We start from the raw sequence: 9,716 nt of genomic DNA, 5'->3' as shown, positions 1-9,716 counted from the left end.
TAGAAGTGAGTAGATTGAGATTGGATGTTAGGAAGAAGTTCTTCCCCATGGGGGTGGTGAGAGCCTGGCACAGGTTGCCCAGGGAGGTGGTGGAAGCCTCATTCCTGGAGGATTTTAAGGGGAGGCTGGATGTGGCTGTGAGCAACCTGCTGTAGTGTGAGGTGTCCCTGGCCATGGCAGGGGGGTTGGAACTGGCTGATCCTTGAGGTCCCTTCCAACCCACACAATTCTATGATTCCTGAGTGATCCTTGTCGAGATACTGCCACCTGTCATGACATAGAGAACCAGCTCCTGGATTTCACTTGGAGCCATGAGGAACACAGGGCCAGGAGCTCAACAATCTTCTTTATCTCTGCTCTGACCCAGCTGCCTTGAACCCAGAAAAGGGGTAAACCAGTTTTTCTACAGCACATTGCTCAATATTTTAGTCAGTATATTGCTAAATCATCTGTTTCTTGACAGCTAGCAATAAACCATGTATTTGTAAACTGCTGGTGTGTTTTGATTAGCTGCAGAACTACATCAGTTCTTCCCTCTTAAAACATGATCTTCCCTAAGCAGCAGTAATCTGCTCTTAATAAGTCTAAGGAAGCAGTTGTGCTCCCTCCCTCCTCCCCCAGACCTGGAAGGCTCCCTGGGAGCAGGTTAAACACCAAGCCTTGATGGCAGGTGAGGAACTTGGCTTTCCCAAGCCACTCACTGGTGTCTGATGGCTTTCTAGCAGTCTATGTTTTGAAGGTGGATCCTCAGCTTTCTCCACACATGGTTTCTTAGAAGTTTTGGGTACTTGCATCTGGTAGCTTTGACATCTTGCCAGCAGACAATGGAGCAGGTCACCATGCAGGTCTCTTGTAGAGGCATGAGATAAATGGAAATCACTCCCTAAAGGAAGTTTACTTGGAAGCAATGTAGACAAATGCAATTCATCTTTCTGACTAAATAGGCTCTTCTGGGAGCCTCCTTCCCTTCCCAAGCCCCTGCAGACTTTCCCTCAATTAATTCTCTGCCTTCTGCCTCTCTGCACTGTGCTCTGCATACTCCACTAATGGTTTTGCCACAGCCAATGGACTACTGCTGCAACCCCTGACTAGAAAAGGCCAGGGAGAGGCTTACTCAGCTGTAATGAAGTTAGTTATTTCTGTGTCTTCATAGTGTTTGAGCATCAAAATGCCAAATGCACCATGTAGGTGACCTGTTGAAAAGGCTTTTTGTTATCACATGAAGCAAACAAGAACCTCTCAGAAGCCCAGCTGAGCTCTGACACTCACAGGATTGTGCCCTGATGTGCTGGGCAGCCCACTGCAACCAACCCAGTTAATGTTTATTGCCTTTCCACTCCACAGGGTGACATTTATTTTTCATTACCTTAAGGCAGAACATACAGGAACCTCCTGACTCCCCTCCATCCTCTTCAGTAATTCATGTATCTTTAGGCTACAGAAAGCTGGGCAATCATCTTCATCTTGCAGTCTAAGCATAGACCCCAGAAAGCTGCAGGTGAGCAGATGTGAACCCTCAGTTGGCTTCATTAGTCTTCCACTTGCCTTATTTCCACTTCCCTGGAGCTGTTCACTCAGCCGGATCTCAAAGCACAACCTCCTGAGCGAGCTCCCAATCACTGTTTTGGGCAGAGCATTCCAGCCCAAAGCTGGTCCCTGCCAGGCTGGTTTGTGCCTGGGCAGGTTTTCACATCAGGAACGTTTTTCATGTAACAGAACAGAAAACTGCAGCTCCATGGTTACCTTTTGGGTAGCAAGTGTTTGTACAGCCACAGCCTTGCTGCTGAGCAGCGTGAAAACCCAGCCGCTGCCAAAGCCTGGCAGCCTGCGTAGTGCTAGCCCTGCCAGAACTTCAGCTTTGCAATTACCCACCACCACTGAGGCAGAGCCTGGGAAGGGCACAGGCTGGGCAGGCAGGAATGGCCCTCTGCAGCCACTGCTTTCTGAGCTGTTAAAAGACTTCTCGACGGCCAAACAAGCTCTTAGCTTGCCGCACGGCACACAGCGGAAGGCATCATCGTCGATGTGCTCATTTGCAGAGTCACCCGTGGGCTGCAACGGCTGAGAGCACACTGCAGGGCCCCAGGCTGCTTGGAACATTTGCAAGTGACACTGCTTTCTGCATGAAGTGAAAGAAATTTAAAGGCAAGTGCTAGAATAAACCTGTGTGGCCTCCAGGTGAGCTGATGACCCCTCGCTGTGTCCATAAAGCACCGAGGAACATAGGAGAAAGCTGCCTGATTATCCTCACAGTGCTGTAGGACAGAGAGGAAAAAAAAACAGGGGTGAGTGGATGAACCCAGGGCCTCATCAATCCAGTCCAGGTTTAAAACTTCCAATATAAAATGACAGCTCTATAAGGTCTGAGAGCACAGCCATCGAGAGACAACAAATTGTCTCCGTTTCAGACGCGGGAGAGAGAACGTGGATCAGCAATTGTTTCAGAGCTGTTCGTTTGGTAGGTGGAAAATGGTTCTTTTTTCACACAATTTTCTTGATTCCCCACAAGCTGGACAGCCACTCACAGCAGCAGTCACCAGCTTGGTTTCTCTGAGCCTGAGGATGCCCCAAAAGCATCATCCACTCCTCTGACTCCAGAGTCTCTGTTACCTGAAGGTGTCCTGCTATGAACAGGTCCCACTGGAGGTGTTTAGGAAGAGACTGGATGGGGTGCTTGGTGCCATGGTTTAGTTGATCAGATGGTGTTGGGTGATAGGTTGGACTCAATGATCTCAAAGGTCTCTTCCAACCTGGTTAATTCTATTCCATTCTAATGTAGAACTGAGGTCTAAATTTATCTTCTGATCAGCAATAGACACTTCCCAAATATTGACTGGATCCAGATGTGGCATTGCCATGGCAACACACTTTACAGCAAATACTCTCTTAGTTTCCAAGAGGCACAATTGAGAGAGAAGAGGCAGTAAAGCTTGATGTTACAAACTACCCAAAGAAACAGTTCAATGCTGTGGAGCATCAGGAAGACCCTGGGAAAGGATGTCAGTGAGGAGATCCTCCTGAGTACACAAGGATGGAATCATGGAATCAATATGGTTGGAAAAGACCTCAAAGATCATCAAGTCCAACCTGTCACCCAACACCTCCTGACTACTCACAAAGCAGTGCTGAGGCAGTGAGGTTGGAGAGAGCTAGGGAAGCAGAGTGGTACAGAATACAACACACAGAATTAACCAGGTTTTGAGATCATCCAGTCCAGCCTATCACCCAGCACCATCCAATCAACCAAACCATGGCACCAAGTGCCTCATCCAGTCTTATTTTAAACACTTCCAGTGACAGTGACTCCACCACCTCCCTGGGCAGCCTGTAGAAAGCAAGCTAAGAGAAAAGAATTAACAGGAGCTTCACCATGCTCCATGTTTGGGGACATGCAGTGGTTGCATGGCTCAGGATGCAGGTAGTTAGTGATTGATGAATTGCTGTTTGCAAGCTGGCTTGAAAATAGGCAAAATCTGAGGAAGTGTTTGGCTTGGCCACCTTTTCTTTTGGGCAAAACAATGAGAAGAATTTTAAATGTTGGTTCCATTGGGCCTAACTGTTCAAAGTCCACCAAGCTCTGACACACACACACACACAAATGCCAACCTCACCTATTGCTCTTCACATTCTTAGAAGTTAATTTTAAAACTAAAACCAGGCAGCAGTTCCTTCCTGAAGCCCTCTGTAAGCTCTCAAGGTGCCAGCTGTTTCCTTCTAGGCTCTCAGGTCATAGCTTGCAAGCCTTAACCATTGTTTTAACTAACCTGCTGCCCCTGGGCTTTTCCACCACGGCTGAGCTGCATCAAGGAAGGGTTGGGTTGGAAGGCAGCTCCAAAGCTCATCTAGTCCAACCCCCCTGCAGTCAGCAGGGACATCCTCCACTAGAGCAGGTTGCTCATAGCCTTGTTGAGCCTGACCTAGCTACAAGGATGAGGTCTCAACTACCTCCCTGGGCAACCTGTTCCAGTGTTTCACCAGCCCCATGGCAAAGAACTTGTTCCTAACATCCAATCTAAATCTCCTCTTCTCTAACCATTGCCTCTCATCCTATCACTGCAGACCTTTGCAAACAGTCCCTCTGCAGCCTTCTTGGAGTCCACTTCAGGTACTGGAAGGCTCCTATTATGTCTCCCTGGAGCCTTTTCCAGGCTGAACAGCCGCAGTTCCCTCCCAGCCTGTCCTTGTAGGAGAGGTGTTCCAGCTCCCTGATCACTTGAGATGCCTCTCCCCACAACCCCTCCACTTCTGTTGTGAGCCATGTAAGCAGCCTTCAGGCTTTTAACCCCATTGAACAGGATTACTTAACCTGGACAGGTTTATCTGGGTTTCTCAAAGAGGTAAAAAAGGCCTCACATCACATCCTGAGTCACAGCTGGCAGCAACTGGATGCTATGAGGGATGATCAGCCTTTGGGGAGTTTGCTGGCTAATGAAACACTGCCATCAGTTTCATCAAACCTTTGTACAGCTGCACCCAAGGGAAATCACACAACCCAACCATGACACAGCAGCAGATTTCCCAGAAGGTTCCTCATAAAGCAGCAGCAAAGCCCAGCATTTATTACACTGGCAGGCTGCAGTCTCAGAGTGAGCTCTCAGACCTGCAGGTCCCTTCCAGGCCAGGAGAACAATACCCATGAGGAAGCCATCTCTGAGCTGCACACCTGGAATATTAACAGAGGCATAAAAGTCATGATTCTAACACCCAGAGGTGGCTCATGCTGGCCATTAGCAATACCAAGGGATTCTAGCTGGTTCTCCCAGCCTAATTCATAAAACACCATCAAGCTGAGGATCTCTAAAGGCTGCAGGGTGAAGTGAATAGAAAATAGAATAGAAAATAGAATAGAATAGAATAGAATAGAATAGAATAGAATAGAATAGAATAGAATAGAATAGAATAGAAATCAAATAACCAGGTTGGAAAAGACCTCCAAGATCATCAAGTCCAACCTATCACCCAACACCATCTAATCAACTAAACCATGGCACCAAGCACCCCATCCAGGCTCTTCCTAAGCAGCTCCAGGGATGGTGATTCCACCACCTCCAATCTCTCTTGCTGGGAAGAATTTCTTCCTAACATCCAGCCTAAACCTCCCCTGGTGCAGCTTGAGACTGTGTCCTCTTGTTCTGGTGCTGGCTGCCTGGGAGAAGAGACCAACCCCCACCTGGCTACAACCTCCCTTCAGGCAGCTGGAGAGAGCAAGAAGGTCTCCCCTGAGCCTCCTCTTCTCCAGGCTAAGCAACCCCAGCTCCCTCAGCCTCTCCTCACAGGGCTGTGCTCCAAACCCCTCCCCAGCTTTGTTGCCCTTCTCTGGACACCTTCCAGCAACTCAACATCTTTCCTGAACTGAGGAGCCCAGAACTGGACACAGGACTCAAGGTGTGGCCTAACCAGTGCTGAGTACAGGGCAGAATGATCTCCCTGCTCCTGCTGGCCACACTGTTCCTGATGCAGGCCAGGATGCCATTGGCCCTCTTGGCTGCCTGGGTACACTGCAGGCTCATGTTCAGCCTACCATCGACCAGTACCCCCCCAGGTCCCTTTCTGCCTGGCTGCTCTCCAGCCACTCTGAGCCCAGCCTGTAGCTCTGCCTGGGGTTGTTGTGGCCAATGTGTAGAACCTGGCACTTGGATGTGTTAAATCTCATGCCCTTGGACTCTGCCTATCTGTCCAGCCTGGCAAGGTCCATCTGCAGAGTCCCTCTAACCGATCAACTCCTGCCCCCAGCTTGGTGTCATCTGCAAATTTACTGATGATGAACTCAATCCCCTCACCCAGATCATCAATAAAGATATTAAAGAGCATGGGGCCCAGCACTGATCCTTGGCCTCGGGGGGAAGGGCTCGCAGCCGGCTGAGGCGCTATCCCTTGGTCCCGAAAGCTCCGCGGCTGGCAGAGCAAGAGCCACAAGCCACTCTGACACAGGACTTGCAGCCAGATCTTTAGAGTGCAGATGGGCAGGGAGGTGATGGTGGGAGAAGCACAGCCTCATGAGAACAGGGTGCTCAGAACAGCACGCTTCAAGATGTGCCTCAGCACTTCCCAGAAGGCTGCCTTGGTTTAGTGCCAATGGCTGCAGAAAGGGACAAAGTCAAAACCAAAACCAAGGCACTGCAGGTACTGGCCTAACCAGCTCACTGCCTCTTTGAGCTTGAGCAAACCAGGCATTTGTTCCTTAGCTAATTTTCAGGGATGCCAACAGACAGCTGCGTTTCTCCTGCCTTCCAGATGCCCAGCAGCTGTGATCTTACTCTCACAGTTTCAAGGAGGGATTGGGTAAAGCTCCTGAAATGCAAAAAAAAAAACCCAAACCAACCCAACCAAACAATCAAAAGAGACAGTGGGAAGAATTTGCATCAGGAATTTATGATGTCTGTTTTTTTTTAATCAATAGTTTCAGTTAAAAAAAAAAAAAGTAATCATCAAATAAAAGCTTCCAGTAGCATCAAAACATCCCTGTAAGCTGGAGGGCTCATTTCCATGTTCCATTGTGAACAGCTTTTGAAAGGCAGTTCATAGTTTTGACATGAATCTCCCTTGGGTTTTTCAGAAAGCAGGGCTGGAATGCCTGTTTCAGTTCCATTGAAGCCAAACCTTTCAGTCAGGAGACAAAAAGAGACAGGGCTTGAGAAATGGGGAAGGCTCACTGTGCAGCTTCACAGTATCACAGTCTCACAGTGTAACTTAGGTTGGAAAGGACCTCGAGGATCATCGAGTCCAACCTATCAACACAGACCCCATGACTAGACCATGGCACCAAGTGCCACATCCAATCCCCTCTTGAACGCCTCCAGGGATGGTGACTCCACCACCTCCCTGGGCAGCACATTCCAATGGCTAACTCTCTCTGTGAAGAACTTTCTCCTCACCTCGAGTCTAAACCTCCCCTGGCACAGCTTGAGACTGTGTCCTCTTGTTCTGGTGCTGGTTGCCTGGGAGAAGAGGCCAACCCCTTCCCGGCTGCAACCACCTTTCAGGTAGTTGTAGAGGGCAATGAGGTCTCCCCTGAGCCTCCTCTTCTCCAGGCTAAACAATCCCAGCTCCCTCAGCCTCTCCTCACAGGGCTGTGCTCAAGGCCTCTCCCCAGCCTTGTTGCCCTTCTCTGGACATGTTCAAGTGTTTCGATGTCCTTCTTAAACTGAGGGGCCCAGAACTGAACACAGGACTCAAGGTGCGGCCTAAACCAATGCAGAGTACAGGGGCACAATGACCTCCCTGCTCCTGCTGGCCACACTATTCCTAATGCAGGCCAGGATGCCATTGGCCCTCTTGGCCACCTAGGCACACTGCTGGCTCATGTTTAGGCAGCTGTCAACCAGCACCCCCAGGTCCCTCTCTGTTTGGGAGCTCTCAGCCCCTCCAACCCCAGCCTGTAGCTCTGCATGGGATTGCCGTAGCCAAAGTGCAGCACTCGGCACTTGGACTTGTTGAATGCCATCCCATTGGACTCTGCCCATGCAGCTTCATGCAGAGTGGCACGTGGCAGGACACAGCAAGACCACGTGCAGGGCAGGAGACTGCCCCCAGGGCTGGCAGAGGCCAGTCAGGACCCTCCTGTGTGGTTGTGCATTGGGACAGCCAGAAATGCGTATAACCTGGGCACAGGTTTATAGGCAGCTCCGGTGCCTCCGCCCTAAGGAGGACATCAAACTGCTGGAGCAGGTCCAGAGGAGGCCACAAAGATGATCAGAGGGCTGGAGCACCTCTCCCATGGGGACAGGCTGAGAGAGTTGGACTTGTTGAGCCCGGACAAGAGAAAGCTCTGGGGAGATGTTAGAGCAGCCTTCCAGTATCTGAAGTGGGCTACAAGAAAGCTGGGGAGGGACTTTCTGTAAGGGCACATAGTGAGAGGATGAGAGGGAACAGATTGAAGCTTGAGGAAGGTAAATTTAGATTTGATGTCCAGAGAAAATACTTCACTGTCAGGGTGGTGAGACACTGGAACAGGCTGCCCAGGGAGGTCATGGTTGACCCCTCCCTGGAGGTGTTCAAGGCCAGGCTGGGTGAGACCTTGAGCAACCTGGTCTAGCAGAAGGTGTCTCTGCCCACCGCAGGGAGGTGGAACTAGATGATCTTTAAGGTCCCTTCCAACCGAAACCCTTTTATGAAACAAAACCACAGCTCTCTCCCCAAGAAGAATGCTTTCTATTTGTCCTGAAGAAAAAGAAAGCAGAAAAGAGGCTTTCTGGGGTCACAAGTCAGGCAGTTGCAACCTTCTGAATTGCAAATTCACATGGCTTCTTTGTTATTCTTGAAGACACCGAGCAACAGAGAACTTCTCTCTCCTGTGCCCAGCAGGCATGCTGCCAACAGCAGCAGCAACACACGTATTTAACTGGCCCTTACACAGCAGGATTTGTGCCTGCATCTTCTCCCAGCGGACTCAATTACTCTCTCACTCTTCCCCCAGATTCACTGGGGAGAGGTGATCCTTCCCCTGGCTTCAGACTGCAGAACAAAGCCTGTCTGAAGAACACTAAAGGCTATGAGGCTTCTACAGAACACCTGCCGAGTAATGGATTTACTCTTCCCAGAATAGGAACAAACTGACAAACAAATTGATTTCCAAGACGGGCTCTCTTTGAGTTTTAACACCAGAAATGCTAATTGCTAGTAATGGCTGGTTCATCAAGCACACACCCAGCCCTGCTGTTCTCACATAACCAGAAGAGGCTGGGACTAAATTCAGCCATTGTTTCAGACACTAATGCTTTGGCAAGTATCTACATTGCCTCCTTCCTATATTCCAAGTGCATACTGGCTTATTCTTAGATTCCCTATAGGAACAAGCTGGAGGCCAGCTCTTGCTTCTCCTCAGACCCACCAACTGACTGATCTTGCAGATAACCTTTGTTTTGGCAGCTGCTGTGCTCAGATCCCTTTCCCCAGGCGGGATGTGTGTGCATAGCTCCAGACTCACAGCGACTCCTAGAATTTGCTGTGCCAACACAACCACCACAAACAGCTCCCCATGGCAATTATATAGGACAGAGCAAGCTGCAGACTAAGCCAAACACTTAATCCAAAACAAAGACCACGTTACACCTGGCATTCAAATCCTTTGGCTGACAATTACCAGTGTTAATATTTAATGGTGTGCCTCAGGGTTAATTCAGCATTCCCTTCGGTGGTTTGAGGGGAGGAGAAAGCTCAAGACAGCATTGTGTACTTCCCTGTGGACATCTAAAAGCACCTTGCTTTCAACTCACATCTCTCACATCCACAGCAAGAGGCTCCCCAGGGAGGTGGTCGAATCCCCATCCCTGGAAGTGTTTAAAAGATGAAGAGATGTGGTGCTGAGGGACACGGTTTAGCACCAGACTTGACAGAGAGTGATTGGACTCAGTCTTATTCAAATGATCAAAATTAGTCTGTGAGCAGGAGTGTGAAGGAAGGTCTGCTGGACATTGGCCTGGCCCTGACAGGGAGCAGCCATGACTGCCTGCTGAAGTAACGTGGTGGTGATTGCACCCATTGCTGAGCAAGACAACAGCACTAATAAAAGGATTTCAACTCAGCCCTGCTGCAGATGTCCAGCTGCTGCCACACAGATGAGTAACTCAGCTTTGCACTCAGCTAAGAGAGGTTGGAAGACTGTGGGTGACTCCAAACAGGTGAGTGATCAACTGATCAGCTGAGAAATGTCTGTATTTATCACATCTACTGGGGCCTAGGATGGGTAATAGTGATCTGCAAGCAAAAAAAGCACT

The sequence above is a fragment of the Melanerpes formicivorus genome, unplaced genomic scaffold, assembly GCF_026170545.1.
Source record: "Melanerpes formicivorus ecotype bairdi unplaced genomic scaffold, bMelFor1.0.p_v2 SCAF_37, whole genome shotgun sequence".
NCBI lineage: Eukaryota > Metazoa > Chordata > Aves > Piciformes > Picidae > Melanerpes > Melanerpes formicivorus.
The sequence above is the reverse complement of the archived record's forward strand: the minus strand, read 5'-3'. Positions refer to the sequence as shown.